General features: G+C 42.8%; 1 protein-coding gene across 1 annotated transcript in view; it reads left to right on the top strand.

The window, feature by feature from the left end:
• Positions 1-920: 920 nt before the first annotated feature.
• COL6A3 (collagen type VI alpha 3 chain) overlaps positions 921-13,541 on the top strand; it is a 170,998-nt gene continuing 158,377 nt past the window's right edge. The window contains exon 1 of the mRNA XM_068245332.1: positions 921-1,127. The gene's annotated coding sequence lies outside the window, so the exon portion shown is untranslated. The remainder of the gene's footprint in view (positions 1,128-13,541) is intronic.

The raw sequence follows: 13,541 nt of genomic DNA, 5'->3' as shown, positions 1-13,541 counted from the left end.
CCTACTCTGCGTCAAATATGTAATTTTCCGAGGGACTTTTGGCATGTATCCCACTCCGCCATGCCCTTCTTCAGGTGTTAGACCCCTTGAAACAACTTTTGCATCACTTATTTCATGTGTTAAAGTTTGCCTGCCCTTTGAAGTCTATGGCAGTTCACCTGGTTCGCGCAAACTCAAACTTTTGCGGAAGTTCACGTTCGCATTTCGCGAACCCGAAACCTGAAGTTCGAGCCATCTCTACTTGCGTGTGCGTTGGCCACCCTAGAATGCCGCCACCTGCTAGCAGTCTATTGGAATCATAGGTGCATCGCAATTTTATGTTGCGGGGAATCAGTTTTATTAATGTGTGCAAGTTCCCGGAAAATCAGGAACTTGCAAAGGAATGCACACGTCGCCATTGGAAAGCATTGCATGCGATTTCACCTATTGCAAAATTGTACGCGTTTTTAACAAGTGTGGCCCCAGCCACATCTCACCGCTGCTCTCTATCATGCGATGCCCACTGAGACTATTGTAATGCACATAGACCTGGAGAACATTACGGCAGTTTGCCAGGGGCTGGTCCGCATCACGTTATTACTGTAACAGTCCTTCATTCAGTTACATTTGCCTGATTGGAGCCTGTGACTACATTTGCCCTGTGCTGTTTATTTCCATACTGCTATACACAGAAAATGAGAGACCACCTGAGTGTGGCTACATTTACTTCATGATTCCCGGGATTAGAAGATTGTGATACATACGTTCCATAGTGGTTTGAGGGTTAAACAAGAAGTAGTGACATCAGCCCATGATAGGAGCCAGATGGGAGCCGTTTGGAAAGGGGGGCAGGTTTGGAAGGGGAGAAGGAGGGCAGGTTTGTAGAGGGGGGAGAGTGGGAGAGGAGTATTTTGAACTGCTTCTCATTTGGGCTGGGATTGTAGGGGATTGGATTTCCCTCTTTCAGTCCTTCACTGCTACCTTCAATCTCAGCAGCTGGACCCCTCACCATCCCTTCCCCACATCCCATAGAAGATAAGGAGAACTCTCTGCCCTGCAGAGCACCAGAGGATTCCAGACTGAAGACCATGATTGGCACTCACGTGTGAAGCTGACAAGTTACCTTCTATTGCTTCTTCAGCTCAGGGGTATGCGGGGAGGGGTGCTGTGTGTTTAGGAACGCTGAAAAGTCTAATAATACAGTGACTAGCTTACCAGATTTTCATACTAATGTTATTATAGTTTAGCAAGTAACAGCCTATTGATTTACAGGGTATGTGTGTTGTGCAAGAGCGCTGAGCACACTGTCTGCACACTGTACTGTACAGAATAATGTACACATGCAAGTGCAGCTGTGCAGGCTGCCTAATAGAGAACTGTAAGCTCTGCAGTCATTAAGTAGTAAGATAGACAGTGTGCATAGTGACAGTTAGACGTAACATCTTAAGGTGTCCATCAACCAAACAATTTTGATTGTAAAATCTAACCACCTCTATGTAATATGACAGGTAACGTAAAGTATCTGTTCAAAGTATTTTCACTCAGATTACCCTTGTGCTACACAGATTTAGTCTGGACAATCAAGATTGTCTCGTCAATGGGCACCTTAAGCATTTTATTTACCATACAATCTTGATTGTCCAATTTTACCACTTCCATATAGCATGCAGAACTACCTAAAGTTCAAATTGTATTCATTGAGTTTACCTTCCCATATTGATCTGGTGAACCTACATAAGTCAACAGGGATATGTGAGGGAGCAGGCTGGTGTTGTGCTTTGTACTGGTTGAGCTCGATGGACGTATGTCTTTTTTCAACCAAAGTAACTATGTAACTATGTAACTATGTAAGTTTGTACAATCAAGATTGTATAGTGGGTTGTCAGATTTGCTGGGGTGCAGAGAGAGAAGGAATGTGATAAAGGGCGGTGCAGAATAATGAAGCAATGGATGCATAAATGTCATGGTGACAGATATATTGAAGATTATAGCTTCAACACGATACTCAGACCTGCACAATAGGATGCAGAGCAAAATAATGCAACAACACTGCTAACTGGTGACAATCAGGATGTGGGAATCTAAAGTGACTAATTGTTCATGCTTCAGCAAGCAGGAACATCTGAAAAAGATGGATTGAAATATTACATTGTGTTATAATGGTGGAAGTCAGAGCCTACTTCATATACTGCAGGGAATCAGGATTAGACTAATGAAGACAGGAATAAAATAGAAAGAGTTGCTCTTGGTAATGAACTAATTACCTGATATGTTTGAAGGAGGAAATCTCATCAGCTGTTAAGTGCAATTGCTTTACTTTTACTTAGTTGCCCAGTCATTCCCTGCACATAGGAAGAAAGCTGCAGAACTATAGAGTTAAGTGTGTTGACAGGTGGTCCTCATAGCGATAGGTGTGTGTAAACAGGGTCATCATGGAGGTAGGTGTGTGTTAACGGATTTCCCTTTAAATTATGTGCACATACAGGAGGTTCCCTTAGAGTTATATGTGTTACAGGAGGTCCCCTTAGAGTTAGATGTGTGTACAGTTGGTACTCATAGAAATAGGTGTGCACAAATGGGATCTCCACACACTTAGGTGTATGTGCAGAAGGTCCTTATAGAGCTAGGTTTGTGTACTGGGCTTCTCCATAGTGCAAGGTGTTTAGAGGGGGTCCCTATCGATATAGGTGTGCACACAGTGGGTCCCCCAAGCAAGTGTGTACAGAAGATTCTCATAGATTTAGGTGTATTTACAGAGGAACCCAAGGGAGTTATGTGTGTGCATTGTTCCCATAGTGTGTTATGTGTACTAAAAGGGGATCCCTATAGATATATGTGTATAGTACAGTGGCCCCCCTGGAGATAGGTGTGTGTTCAGTGTGTGCCCATAGAGTTGGGTGTATTTGCAGAGGTCCCCAAAGAGATAGGTGTGTGTACAGATGGTCCTCACAGAAATAGATGTGTGTACAGCAGTTTTCAGTAAAGTTAGATGTATGTATAGAGAGTCCCCATTATGTGTTTACAGGGGGTTCTCTTAGTGTTATGTACAAAAGGTTTGTGTCTAGAGGTTCTTCATATGTGTACAGAGGGTCTCCATTGATCTGGAGATGTACACAGTGGGTCCCTATAGAGTTAGGTGTGGGTATAATGGGTCTCCTCTGTATAGAACTAGGCGTGTGTACAGTGGTGTCCTATAGGGCTAGGCATGGGTGTGGCGGATACCCAAAGATCTGGAGAATTCTGTGTACAGAGTATTCCTATAGAGCCAGGGGTGTGTACAGAGGGTCCCCCCAGTTTTTTTCTGTTGTGGGTGTGTCTGGTGATCTTGTCACGCAATTGCACGATCATGCAAAGCATTCTCCCTTTATGGTAATTGTGTTAACCTGTTCACTGATCTGCTGCTGTTTTTCTGCTATTTGCTGTTCACCTTTTCTTGTGTGTCTCTTGTATAATGCGATGCTGATGATCTGGACCCTGGTCTTGTTTTGTACTCGGCAGAGTAAAATTCATCCAGTATGGCTTTCACTGTCCAGTTGCTGCTGCATTTCCATGTGCTCTGCTCATTCACACTTTCTTTACTAGTCACAAACCTATATTAATGACTGTCATGGAATTCTCCTGATGTATTGTAATAGTCTAGTGCCTTTATTATATGTTTGCATATTCATGATTTTCACATTTCATATTCATGTTTCATTGTTGCTTACTGTGTGTTGCTATATCTAGCCTTGTTTGTGTGGGTTTAACAGTTTGTGTACTATTACATTCACCTATATATATATATATATATATATATATATATATATATATATATATATATATATGTGTGTATATGTTCACCTATATACCGTTTAAAAAACGGGCTCTAGTTCTCTCTCTCTCATCACCGCCACTGCCGCATGTCAGTGTGCATGCGAACACACCCACTGTGCGCACACCCCCTGTCCGCCACACGCGTGCACCCGTCCGCCCGTGCATCCGCCCTCCCGGCTCCCTGGCCCGTCCTCCTGTCCCAATGGCTGTCCATGCGGCACATGCGCAGTAGCGCAAACCCACAGACACAGGGGCACAGGGACAGGAGTGTACAACTGCTGTGGAACTACAACTCCCAGCACGCAACTATTAATGTCTCCAGGAGGGTATAAAAATGTGCTTGTACCCAGTCAAGCGGAATTTCTTTCATTCTGTGTCAGCATGGCCTGAGGTGATTTGTAGTCACACCAATGGCAAATTCCAAAGAACTTTCATCTACCATCACTACAACAGTCACTCAGCTAGGAGGGACAATTTGGATGGAAGCCAGGTTACCTGCTGTCTGGTGGGGTTTTTGGCTTTTGATGGCAAACAGCAAATGGAAAGCCACTGATTGTTGTGGAATTGTGGTGAGGGTGGTTGAGTTCTCCACTTTCTGGCCACATAATGACCATATATAACTGTACATACTCTTAAAACTACAATCTATAAAAAGACCATAATCATATCAACCTCAAATCATGAAATAGGTTGGTAATTACAAAGCATTGAGGCAACCATACCTGCAAACCACAATGACCTCATTTCCTTGCAGTTTCTGCAGTAGGGACTAGTTAAAAGTTTATGTGTGAATTGACCCTTGAAGGCTTATGTTTAGTTCCTTTGGGATTATCAGAGAATGGAATTACAATTATTAAACCCATCAGTTGATAGTTGACAGTTATACTTAGGAAAATATACAAATCACGTAATAAACATGTAATAATATACAGATAGAGATTTGGGAGATTTATCATAAGCCGATAATATCGCCTTGCAGAGGCATGTTTGTTTGGGCAGAGACTTACAGTATGTGTGCCAGAGAAGATCTTTTGTTTCCCTTTTCACAACGGCAGATGAATGTGTAATGAGAAATCAGTGGCATTGGGATCTGTTCCATGTATGTGTGGAGGATGATAGACGGATCAGTGACTGGTCTCTTATCCATCAGACAGAGGGACCTTCTGTGGTAGAATATCCCTAATCTGACACCCTGGCCCCTCCCCTTCTCCACTCCTACCAGCTGAAATCATTCATGAATGAACTTACCCGTAGTATGCACTGGATGGATGTCACTTGCACTTACATTTTGGAACAGTGATGCACTTTGCTTTTCACAGCCTGAATATATTTTTCTATACTATTGTTGCGATGGTTTAGAACATAACAACCATAAGAGTTTACACATGAGGGACATTTTCCCCCTAATTGTTGGGTAAACCCAAGTGTAGTTTATAGCTGCATTTTCTTGCATTTTTGTACAATTCTTCTTTTTACGAGCTTAATTTATGTAGCTTGTAAAAACGTTTTCAATAGCAGAAAACTCTATCCAACCAAAGCTGGGCCATTAAAGTTACAATAATGGCTTTTGAAAAGCCTATATGTATGAGCTGAAACAAGTCTTCAGTCAGGGGCGAATATTAGCACACAAAAGCTGTGGCCTAGGTGAGATGGTATCAATTAGTGGCGTTGAGCTGCTGCACACAGAGAGAGGGGAAGGGGAGCCAGATCTGTGGGGAAGCAGCCTATTAAATTCCAGATACACCCAAAACTGAAGTTGTTACATTCTGAAAACACACATTCCTTTAGTCAGCGTACCTGATAAGTACATCTTTTGGCACTGTCTTTCCATTCAACTTTAAAACTGTTTGCTGTGCTTGCCTGCAGCTGAACACCTATCTATACAGATTGCAAGACCCTTGCAGTTTGCTAACTTCCTGTTCAGAAAGTGGGGTCTTGAACTTCCACTTCCTGTTAAGTTAACTACTTTACCAGCATTGCGACTGTCACAAGCTGCTGCCCATTTTTGTACATAAAACTGAATATGTATAAGGTGGGTGATGAACTTTGCAGCTAAAGAAACAAATGCGCAAACTATCTCCATTCTTCACCCTTGTCACTGCCTCTTGCTTGCTGCCACCACTTTCAGTTACATGTTTTATAGTGTAATCCTGGACTATGTAGTCTGACATCTATTATTCTTCTTCCTTCTTTGGGAGTCCCACGGTCACACCTGAATGCCCCACTCTCCAGCTGAATCTAACACGAACAGGACACAAGCTGTAGTGCACTGGCAGGCACATTTGACTCATGAAAAATGTATTTTGTCTCCTACTTTGCTTTTTAAATATTGAATTATCAACCTGATTACTATTAGAATTTGCCTTGTTCAATATTAAAGGTCCAGTTGGGTTTCAAAGAAATAGGTTTCTGAACATAGTGTGAAGAATTGATGGTCTACTACAGTAGTTGCAAGTGATAGTCCTGATATAACTAAGCCTTGTCTGTTTTTGTTTTTTATATTATTTTATCTTCCAAATCTATTTAGGGCTATGTTCATAGAAGGATTCATATTTGTCCCTTATTCCAAAAGAGCTTGCAATCTAATATGTAATATCTCTGCCTTAGACATAAATAGCCAACCAAATAAATAGCCATACCGTAAATAGCCAGCAGGGCCGGTAAATGCATGTTAACCTACTAATATGTATTTGAGAAGTGGTAACTAACTAGTAGTGATGATCGTAATGGTAAGTTTTGCTTACGAGTAATCTTGTGTAATTTTCGTAATAACAAAATCGTAATTGCAAAAAATTATGCGATATTTCACGAAATTACAAGTATATGCGTAATTTTCGCAATTACAATTATATTCATACCTACAATTTTGTTCGGAATAGCTAGTTCATAAATAAGCACAATTTTGCATAATTATAATATATTTTTGTGTAATTACGATTGATTATGATTACTTTTCACATAACTACAAACAAATTATGCAAAATTATGAGTAAACATGATTTTACACATAAAATTACAAGTTAACAGGAAATTACGATCTGACAATACAAATCACGACAAAACAATGAGTTTGCTGAAAATAACAAATTACAATTTTGCATCTTAATTGCAAATTACGACGCAAAATTACGTATTTGCAAAATTTCACCTCATCACTACTATCCATCACAAACACAGGAGAACTATCTCAATACACATTTCAGAAACAGAATCCAGTTCCCCAGACCAGAGCTGAAAATCAAGAGCATTAGCCACATAGCCACCAGTAGCTATTCCTCCCCACACAGAACATATAATTGCGTAGTCTAATGTGTCATTATAACTGCATTTCACTGTTTTTCCTTTACCACCTAAAAGTTTTACAGCTGGTTTAAAAGCAGCAGTTATATTCCTCTTATTTCAAAAATCCCGCTTTCCATATAAGCTTCATCAGCCAAATCTGCATGTGGTTAAGACCGTTGCCAAAAGACTACACCCTTACCAGTAACTCCACTCTAGTGACATCATAACCGTCACACAAACCGCAGATTTTGTAGTAGTGGAAGCAAACGGAACACTAAACATCAGATTTTTAGGTCACCTAATTAACGTGGCAATGACATCCTGTAATGTGTTAATTAGTAGATAAATGACAGTCTACATTAATAATATTAAATGGGATTATAGGTTTGCTATCCCAAATGCATAGCTACTGTAAAGAGAAAATTGAGGCATGACTTTTTTTCCATTCCAGTTGTGTGATATCTGATATGAGAAAACTGTACATACTCATGCAGAGTTTTACCAGCTGTCATGCATGGAAGTAGTGCTTTTGCTACAGTCCCAATGAGATGTGAGCAGATGCTAATCTACTAACCAGTCCGAGCTTACATTAGAAAATGTATATTTACTGAAGTGACCTTGCAGTTGATCAATGCATATTTATCTATTACGGTATTATTTACTGAAACAGAAGTGTTTAATATCAAACTCAGATTCTTACCATGAACACATTTTCCGCTGTCATATGAACCATATGAAAAAAATCCTGCAGCTCACTCAAACCTGCTTTCATGTAATCATTCGTCAACTATCCCCACTCTCTTCCCTTCTGATGAGTCATACTGTCTACTCTCCACCTAGACAGCTAACAGGACCCCCTTCTGATGAGTCATACTGTCTACTCTCAACCTAGACAGATAACAGGACCCCCTTCTGATGAGTCATACTGTCTACTCTCCACTTAGACAGCTAACAGGACCCCCTTCTGATGAGTCATACTGCCTACTGTCCACCTAGACAGCTAACAGTACCCCCCTTCTGATAAGTCATGTTGTCTACTCTCCACCTAATCAGCTAACAGGACCCCCTTCTGATGAGTCATGTTGTCTACTGTCCACCTAGACAGCTAACAGGACGCCCTTCTGATGAGTCATACTGTCTACTTTCCACTTAGACAGCTAACAGGACCCACAGGACTTTCAGCTGTGACTGGACTACTCATTAGTTGATTTGAACTGCAGGATTTTCATATGGCTGAGTAAGACAGAAGAAAAGCTTTTTCAGGGTAAGAAATATCCACTGTGCTTTCATTAGACACTTCTGTGAGTGCTACAAATGTAATATCTAATAATAATAATAATAATAATCTTGGCCATGCATTTTAATAGTATACCCATTATATGGGCAAGCAACAGTTATCCAGGTTCACTCAAATGTACCCGTAAATTAGATAACAGTCTGAAACTCTGCCACCCCATCGGCAAATACCCCATGGCGGCTTTGCCTGAAGCCTTTCTGAAGCAGACGATAGCCCTGTAGACACCCAAGCTGTGTTGGTGCGGCCCGCCCTCAGCTTAGCAGCTGCTGAGCAAGGGACAAACTGGAGCAACACAACTGGGGGGTGGTCTGCCACAGTGGTTTTCCTGGCGGTGGGAGGGGGAATGTGTGGGATTTCAGGATTTTAGCTATTTACTGGTTGAGGTGACCACACACTTATCGATTTATCATGTTGATTCCCAGCAGATTCAATCACTTTGATCAAAGCTGCTAGAAATGGGTGCTCCAGCGTGCCAGCCTGATCGATAATTTGATTGATTTCAGGTGAAAATTGATCGAATTGATCAATCACACCAGAGAGAACAAATCAATCAATCATGGCCGGTTGAGAGCGCCGGTATATAAACCGCTCTATAGATTTTTTATAGATTTCATACTAAAATCTATTTAAAAAATCTATGTTTAGTGAGTGTGAGGATTCAATCCCTCTCTGATCAGATTTGATCTGACACAGGGATCTTTCTGATGGTCGAATCTGGTGGCCATCTATAAGTGTATGGCCACCTTTAGATTGGTTGATAATCATCTCATGTCTGTTTGTAGCTTTATATCCTAAGGAATAAAGCAAAATGAGTTGTTTTTGGAATATGCACAGCTAATATGGTAATATGATCTGCATATGAACCAGCCATGTGAGGGACCGTATTGGTAGGAAACTCTGGTTAAAAAAAAGGAAAAATGTAGCTGCATATTACTGGTTTTCTATTACTCAGTGAGGTTTCTGCAGATCTCTGCTCTTGTATGGGTTGCAGAGAATGCAGTAGCTTTCCATAAATGGAGACTTTTCAAGGCTAGAGAATTGCTGGCATAAGACACAGACACAGTAGTCCAACATCCCAGACACCACTCCTAACTCCTTCACTGCCAGAACTGCATAACAGAGCAATGATTACTGATAGCAGCCAGTGTGTGGAATATTGGCAAAGTCATGTGATTTCTGACACATAACAGCTGCGGAATACTGGAGGTGGCTGAGGTACCTCAGTTTAGCCTGTGCTATAAATTATATATATTATCATGTATTGCGCTCTATGCAATTGATTCCTCTAATGTGATTTGGACATCAAAAAGCAATCCCCCCCCCCTGTCACACAATATCATTAGGTGACTATCATATGTCACCAAAAGTATTGTTGGGGTACCCATTATTACCCTTCTCTTTTACCCTACAAATGCAGAAGGTACACATAGCAGTGTTCTATGACGTTCTCTATGCTCTGGACTTCTTCTCTTCCTCATTCCCTGCAGGCATGGATAGGGTCACCATAGCTGGAGAGGAGGGGGAGACACCTTGAGGGCCCCTAAAGGCTCTGGGACCCTGCTGGGGCAATTGCCCAGTTTACCTCTATGGAAGCGTCGACCCCAGCTAGGCTTATGCCTAAGGGTTAGTAGGTGCATAGAAGCCTGGCTGATATCCTTCCTGAGCGCCTGTGCTCACCTTACCTTATGAAATCTTTCAAGTGACAAGTAAGGGTTACCTATAGCACCATTTTGTGTTCCAAGAAAAAGAAATAGTGTGGCACTTCCCGTTTAAATGAATGTTCCAGTCAGTGAGAAAATCCTAATTGGTGGCTAAAGAACATGTAGCAGCGTGCTTTCATTCCCACCACTTGCTTCAGATGTGTGCTCCGCTGACAAATCACAGGAAGGAAGCAGAGAAATCCTGTACCAAAAAGTAAAACAGAGCGTGCACCTTCCATCCAAACCAAACCGCTTTATTGCAAGGGAATATCAACAATTGTGGTAATATGAGTAATATAATCCGTGTGTAAATACCTTGATTGTAGTTGCTGTGCAGGCTGGTCACAAGAGGAGGTGGGAGAGAGGGACAAACATGGGCCTAGCGACGGCCGTTTTGCATCCCACAGGACGCTTGGTCACGCTGCGTTCGACTATGAACTAGCACTAGTGGAACGCAGCGTGACTAAGCGTCCTGTAGGACACGAAACGGCCATCGCTAGGCCCACGTTTGTCCCTCTCCCCCACCTCCTCTTGTAACCAGCCTGCACAGCAACTACAGTCAAGGTATTTGCACACAGATTATATTACTCATATTACCACAATTGTTGATATTCACTTGCAATAAACCGGTTTGGTTTGGATGGAAGGTGCACGCTCTGTTTACTCTATAACCCCATTTTGCCTTAACGTCTAGGTACAATACTCAATTACTGACAGTCGTTGGGAGGATGTACATACCAGGTCATTTGGGTGCTCGTCTACTTTTGTCCCACCAGAGGGCAGTATTGCTCACCATCCTCTAACCTTCCACACGGGAAACAGCTGAGTGAATTAAAAAGGTGCATTTTATGATAGAACATCTGTGCTAAGCAGAAAGCAATTCCATCTAATGACACACTAAAATAAATCGCAAGTTTAAAGGAATGAGCACATGTCGCCATATTAATGTAAAAGAATAAAGTATTTTTGTCTTTATGCGACCTCGTGAAATACTGTAGGTCTTTTAATCAGCTACAAGTTTTATAAAATGCAGTACAAGATTGTGGTGGACTATATATAGAAGCCTGGCATATAAACATTATTGAGAGTACGAAACAGAAGACATGAAAGAGAATCCTGGGTGGGAGTCACTGTTGTAGGTCAAATAGTAGAGCAGGTTAGTGACCAGAGAAGGATTAAGATTTAAGACGAAATGTGGCACAAGGCAAGAGAGTAGTTTTTTCTTGCCTGATAGTCTTTTTGGTAGAATGGGAAAGTGGTCAGAGAAAGTGGTCCCTGGGTCCTTTGATACCCTTTAAAGATAACCCGAGGTGGGTTCTAAGAACACGAATTAGCATACAGAGGTTGGGTCTGCATATACTGCCCAGCCTCTGTTGCTATACTGATCCCCCCACAGGCCCCCCTGCACTCTGCTGTGCCCCTCATAAATCATACGCCGAGCTGTCGACATGCAGCCGGCTGTTTACCTTCTGTCACTTTCGCCGCTTCCCCGCCTCCTCCATAGCGCCAGTCCCCACCTGCGTCCCTCCCCTCCCCGCTGATTGGAGGGAATGGACGTGGGCGGGAACCGGAGCTATGGAGGAGGCGGGGGAGCGGCGAGAGTGACAAATGGAAGGTAAACAGCCGACTGCGACACGCTGTGTGTCGACAGCTCGGCGTATGATTTATGGAGGGTAAGCAGAGCGCAGGGGGGGGGGGGGTCTGTGGGGGGGGGGGAATTGTATAGCAACAGAGGCTGGGCAGGATATGCAGACCCAGCCTCTGTGTGCTAAGTGTTCTTAGAACCCACCTCGGGTTCTCTTTAAGCCACAGAAACCTGCCTAGGTGGCCTTGTAGATGATCCTGCTCTGTTAGTGACCCAATGTGTCACTTGCACAATCTGGTTTAGGGCCTGAGTACATTTTCCAGATGTAAATTTCAGTAATTCCTGATTGGGAGTGATTGCTAAAGGTCCATACCCATGGCAAGATTTTTTTAACCTCTAGCGTCACGCCGATGGGTGTGGCCGTGGCGGCAGACCCAGGACCGCCTAACGCCAATCGGCGTGAAGTCCTGGGGCTCTGTTTTGCAGGAGATCGCGCGCAGACTGCACGTGCATCTCCCGCATGGTGGGCAGAGCGGAGCTCCGCCTTCAGACTCCGAGCTGTCTAATTACCCGTACAGCACTGTGATCTACAGCAGCGCTGTACTGGGGACAGCCGTGTGACATGGCTGTCTCCTCCAGAGGCACAGAGGTGATCAGCTGTCATAGTCTGAAGCCTATGACAGCTGATCACAGGGATTGAATGGCGGGGGAGGAAGGGGGTGTATAATAGTTTAAAAAAACACATTATCTATTTAAAAAAGACAAATATACTGTAAACAAAAATAAACAAACAAACAAACATCTGGGGGGCGATCAGACCCCACCAACAGAGAGCTCTGTTGGTGGGGAGAAAGGGGGGGGGGGAAATCACTTGTGTGCTGTGTTGTGTGGCCCTGCAGCTTGACCTTAAAGCTGCAGTGGACAATTTAAAGGAGAACTGTAGTGAGAGGTATATGGAGGCTGCCATATTGCTTTCCTTTTAAGCAATACCAGTTGCCTGGTTATCCTGCTGATCCTCTGCCTCTAATACTTTGAGCCCTAGACCCTGAACAAGCATGCAGCAGATCAGGTGTTTTAGTCATTTTTGTCAGATCTGACAAGATTAGCTGCATGCTTGTTTCTGGTGTGATTCACTCTATTGCAGGCAGATGGCTTAGCTGGGCTGCCAGGCAACTAGTATTGCTTAAAAGGAAATCAATATGGCAGCCTCCATATACCTCTCACTACAGTTCTCCTTTAATGAAAAATGGCCTGGTCTTTAGGGAGGGTTAACACTGCGGTCCTCAAGTGGTTAAACCATTTTGCACGGCAAACAATTGTATCATACAACATTGCGTAACATCGTCTAATGCCGAACCTGGATTTTGTTCTGAATATGTGCATAGTTAGTTTGGTTGAAAAAAGACCATCCAACCAGAAAAAAAATAAATAAATAAAAACCACCTTGAAGTTAAACCTGAACATATCCCAGTTGATCCAGGGGAAGGTGAAAAACGTTACAAGCCCTAGGCCAATTAGCCTTAAAAGGGAAAAATTCCTTCCCGACTCCAGAAGGCAGCCAGATAAATCCCTGGATCAAATCTCCTGAGAATTACCTAATAAATATAGCCGTGGGCGCCCTTCAGGCTTTATTCACAGTGGGACGTTGCAGAGCTGCGTTATAAACTCTTATAACAGTTTACCGCACTGCAATGCTAATCCTATGGGATGTTCACAGTGCGGCATTAGCGTCGCATTGTAACATGTAGCGTTATGGTAACACACTGCTTGCAGTGCGTTACCTCTAAATGCACACGTTACTAGGTACAGGAAAGCATACTTTTCATTGCCTGTATGCTTTACTGTACCTACTGTATGCAACGGTAACGCAGTGTTAATGTGCGTT

Source organism: Hyperolius riggenbachi, chromosome 7, assembly GCF_040937935.1.
Source record: "Hyperolius riggenbachi isolate aHypRig1 chromosome 7, aHypRig1.pri, whole genome shotgun sequence".
NCBI classification, from domain to species: domain Eukaryota; kingdom Metazoa; phylum Chordata; class Amphibia; order Anura; family Hyperoliidae; genus Hyperolius; species Hyperolius riggenbachi.
Note: the sequence above shows the minus strand (reverse complement) of the source record. Positions and strands in the feature narration are given on the sequence as shown.